The sequence below is a fragment of the Frankliniella occidentalis genome, unplaced genomic scaffold (assembly GCF_000697945.3).
Source record: "Frankliniella occidentalis isolate FOCC.00 unplaced genomic scaffold, Focc_3.1 Scaffold214, whole genome shotgun sequence".
In the NCBI taxonomy this organism is placed as follows: Eukaryota; Metazoa; Arthropoda; class Insecta; order Thysanoptera; family Thripidae; genus Frankliniella; species Frankliniella occidentalis.
The window spans coordinates 61,342-66,713 of NW_026267340.1; positions in this window are offsets into that span (position 1 = coordinate 61,342).

Genomic DNA, 5,372 nt, shown 5'->3' on the forward strand with positions numbered 1-5,372 from the left:
ATAAGCTATTGCAAGATTTTGTATCCGCGATGCAAATTTGTGTATCATAGTGCCCGGATACAGAAAACTGTAACAAATTTGAGACAGAAATTTGTCATTTTTCTTAGAGTGCATGTTTAGTGAAATGAAAAGATATAAATGTGGCACGACATATCACAGTTCTATTAAGATTCTCATTCTTCTTAACAAGTTCGAATTCTATCAGAGCGCGATCTCTTGAAGAGTTTCCCGAACGAAAGGACGAACGAACTAACGAACGGCCAAGTCAAGGTATCGAGATCGAGAGATCGGATCGATCGAACGAGATAAGGTTTGACGAAGCAGATTACAACGAGCAAAATAGTAGCGTAGTGGTATCAGGTAAAAGCTTAATTAATAATTAGCGAGCAAGATACGGAGAATTTAGCTGTAGTGATGACCGAGAACCTAGGAGAGAGAACGGACCCAGTAGCTGAAGGCAATAAGGGGCCGTTCACAAATTACGTCACGCAAATTTCGTGCGGTTTTGACTCCCCCCCTCCCCCCCGACACGCGGCAAACCTAACCTTCTAATGCTTTAAGGATAGGACCGTCACGCGGGCAGAGACCCCCTCCCCCCGTCAGATGCGTGACGTAATTTGTGAACGGCCCCTAACAGGGCAATAAGAGAGAGGAAGGAGTTTAAGGACAAGAAAGAAGGCAAGGAAGAGAAGGAGTGACCATCCGTATACACCAACTGGATATTGTGAAAATTGGAGCTATTGTGATAAACAATGTGATAGGAGCATTAGTAGAAGCTGAACTTGGTAACTAAAAGATAATTGTATCTCAAATAAAATTTGTCGCTGCTTTTGCATTTATTATCAAACTTTTAAATGTATAAGGTATTTGTCGATGCTGATGAATTTCTTCTTATACCTGATCCAACATCAGGTTGACCAAGCCTCAGTTTGAAGTAAATATAAATTTAAAAAAACAAAAAACAAAAAACAGATAAGGGAGGGTGGGGTCCCATGATACACTTTTTGGATTTCAGCCCTGTAGCCCACAAATGGCTCAGTACCCCCATTTTCATGGTTTGGTATTTTAGTATGAGGCTTTACCTTTCGAATGACACCTATTTCGTAATTTTAGTACGACCCGTTTGAAAGCAAAGGCTGATCTACGAAGACCTTGCAAAGTATCATGGGACCCCAGGCCTGGGGTTCCATGATACACTTGGAATTTATTCAAGAACTGTGTTAAACAGAGGTCGAAGTATAACTTCCAAGCCTATTTCTGATACTATAGGACACACTGAATCTAACAATACCGGATTGGACGGTAGAACAGTCGTATTAAGGGATTTGTGTGGATTTCTAATTTATAACGCAACTTGATCATTTTTAGCTAGTAAAACTACACCTATTCTGGAGATTAGCGTAAAGATCGAATAGTATACGAAGGCGTCGCCCGACCGACTTGTCGCAGTATTTTTAGGTGAAAGTAACCGACCAATTAGACATCTGATTGGTTTGGAGGGCTAAAACACATGAAAAGTGGAGTATCATGGGACCCCAGATGAAAATGTATCATGGGTCCCCAAGGTACAAAACTTCACTTAAAGCAGTGTACAGCCCCAGGGTCTCGCGTCCTGATCACGACTACAGGCTTAAAGTGAAGCTTGAAGACACCTTGACAATACCCAATCACAACCCGGTCCGATTATTTTATTAAGTGGACAAACGAGGGCCAATTATGTCTTCTAAAGGATTTACTTTTGCTCAAAAATGTCTAAGTAAAACTTTCGGAGTGGCTCACGCCGAGGCTAGGTGTAGTAGAACAGCCATTCTTGATGCTAACAACATCGTTTCTGAAGGAGAACACCACTCTATTTTTTTGGTGGACCTAACTACTATGGTATCTGAGATATCGCAAAAGTATCATGGGACCCCATGTATCATGGGACCCCACGCTCCCTTATGAAGTGTTTGCAAATTGATACGTACAAGTCACGATTATATTCATTATATTTAATTGTGTCTGCCATAGACTTTTTTTGCACACCTCTGTAATGTGTTGACTCTTAACGTTCCTGAAATTCTTCAATTTGCGTACTGTATGCTGAATAATCTATAGTCAGACACCAATAATTTATCCTAATGCATTTATTCACATTCGAAAATAAGTTTAGTTTATGCCTTTCCTCATCAGCGAATAGATCAGGCTGTCAAGTGAAATGGAATGCAATTAGAGGACATTTACCCCGGTTGACTTCGTGCCCCACAGAGCGACTCCTGGCCCGAAAGACGTAACTTACCGACTCGCGTAGGCTGCCTGGTGGAGGAGTGCTTGGTTCCTGGTCGCTGGCAGTAGCGGTACTAGTGCTGGCGCGTAGGCTGCCTGCTGGAAGAGTGCTTGGTTCCTGGTCGCTGGCAGTACCGGTACTAGTGCTGGCCGTTGGTTCTTGCAAAGTACTGGCTCTTGGTGTGGCGCTGGGCAGATCCTACAAATTGTCAGTCAAAGCATAAGCGATGAGGTGAACGTTACATTACCTTACGTTACCAAACATGACCTACCCGAGCAGCAGCAGTCTCGCTACGCTACCTCTTATAACTAGTAGGTGTGAAAACCAGGGAAACATCGCCCGCGGATTCAACACTCGACTCATCATCCATCTGGTAACAGAGGAACGCGACTTTAAACACACTAACGTAACGTAACGTGACAATGACATGTGTATATAAAAATGCATACGCACCTCACGCACGTTGGCGCACATATGCGACTCCCATATCCGAAAATTTTCCAAAACCTCTTCTGGGGAAGCGGCAGGAAAATAATTCCAGGTGATTTGGTGTTGAACACTGAATGGAGCCGTATTTGCCAAGCCAATGGTGAAAAAGATCCTCTGAATGGCGCCACTTACTTCTATACGGAATGGCGACTGGCTCTGGTGGTTAGCAAGACGCAGGGGCCCATGCAGCCATACAGGGTTAATATTTCGGTTTCCGCTGACACTAATATTTACGCAACAAACGTCTTTATCAGATAGAGTGCTGGAATATGTAAGCCCAATCCCCAAAGGCACTTTGTTGATGAGGCTTTTCATGAACTTCCTACAAAAAAAAAGGACAGGTTAAAAACCAAAGCTAACGGCAACACGACACAAAACGTTAGGCTATGGGTACGTACTCGCCATCAGAGATCATGAGACCCTGTCCGCAGGTCTCAGTGCGTACAATTTTAAGACCACTTAGGGCTGCCCTCCAGAAATCAATGAGTTCCGATAGGAGTCTCTTGAAAACTTTGTTTGATTTAACCTCCTGCCATGGGATGGACCGGCACTTGAGGACATCGGCCCCATACAAGCGCCCCGCCAGCATATCAGCCACAAATGACAGTTGCAGGGCTAGTTTAGGGTTGTTACGCATCACCTCCTTGAAATCCCTGGACTCGTACACCTTTAAAGCCATTGTGAACAATATTTTAGCACAGACACAAAATAAGATCGACAGCCACTTTATTTACGTACTTGAATCACGAGGAAAACACATCACAGAATACAGAAGGCCGTGCCTCTGGGAGCGCCCTCTGGCGGACCCGTTAAGCCGCACGCATTTCTCGGCCAAAGTCGGAACCGTAGTGCTCCCTCCAAGTGTTGCCGGCACTCGCCTCTTTGTTTACATTGTGTAATCGTGTAGAATTTGAAGAAATGGCCGAACAACCCAAAAAAAAGAAGAAGATCCTGTGCCGACTCCTTTGTAATCATTGCACAGATAAGCTCCACTATTGCGACAGCAGACGATCTTGAGCAACATCTGCACTTTGGCCATAACCTCCCTAAGGCGGATGCCCATAAAACAGCTTTAAATAATTCTAAAGACATTAAAAAGGGCCTGCTCTCGTTGAGCGACAGCAACATTGAAATGGTATGTAAAGCTGTGAGCAGCATTTTCTGCTGAAGTGCGTTGTTACGGTAACCCGACACTTTGAAAGGTTATGTAGCTTAACGTTCTTTCTTATGCCCACAGTTTGAGAACGTCCAGAAGCGGCGAGGTACTCGGGCTGCCTTTGAAGACCTTGGCTGCCAGATTATATGTAATCAATCAACATCATCAAGTAGTTCCCCCGCACCGCAGATCCCTACCCCCGCAGTAGAAGACCTAAGACAACAGCTGCTAGTGGCCCTTTGTTTGGCAGAAGATGTTGCCACTAGCCCAGAGTCCTTAACACGCGGCAAGACAGTGGCGAAATACATTGAGGAAAAGTATGGAGTCAGGCAGAATGTGCCTCCACCATGGCTCGAAAGCATAAAGCAATTAGTCCGTACCCAGTGCACATCTAATGGTACTGCCAACCTTTACTGCAGCTGCCTGGACAACTGGGGGCTCTTCCTGGCTGCGAATCCGGAGTACGGTGGGGAGAAGGCAATTCTGTCAGCTATCGCCATTGACGGATATCTTAAGTAAGTATCGTTCCTGTCCTACAGTAACCTGCGAAAGTGTCTGGGAACCGTCCAGTTATCAAAGTGTCAGGGGGGAAGGCCGTTTCCTCACTCTGGACGATGAGTGGAGTGAATCGAATTTAAGAATTGCTTTTTATCTTCCAGAGTGGTCATGGAATGCACAAAAACAGCAGTGGCTGAGAACCTTAAGGCAATTAAGAAGGCCTTAGAAGTTAGTGGCACGAATGAGAAGGACGTCCTTCGGGCCGAACTTCTTCATCTAGAGCTGACTAACTTCAGGCATAAGTGGATTCTGCCCCTTTTGCGAGACGCAGCTGAAGAACGCCACCAACAGATCGCCCAAAATTATGATGCTCAAGCGGTGATGGACGCTGTTACCGACACATACCTCTCTGAGACCACCGGGGAGGAAATTCGCAACGAGCTCAAGAAAATCATTGGCCCTGACGGAACAGTGTTGCAGCCCGATAAGTGGAACCGAGTAATGAAAAAAATCGTTGGGAGATTTGTCGTAGGCCAGTCAATGAGGGCTGGGAACCTGGAAGGTGTAAAAGATAAAGACTGTACAGAATTTACAGTGGAGGACGTAGATGGTGAATTTGAAATCACTATACCACTGAGACACCACAAGGTTAGCAAATACAAAATGGCCTACCTCAGTGTGTCTCTGCAGGACTTCCAATCCATCATTACGCCTCTCAAGTTAGCTGCAACCAAACGGGCAAAAGAACATCCCGGGGAACCCTACGCGGACAATGTCTTTGTGACAGTGGACATGACGCCCATCAGGAAGAGTGAGTTCTTTCTATCGGAAGTGAACAAAGGCCGTGAAAATCGGATTACGACCAACGTCATCCGTCACTGCTCTACAAAACTAGTCATGACGGGGAAAAACAAGGATATGACCATTCAAGAACACGCTGAATTGCTGTTGCACGACGTCGGA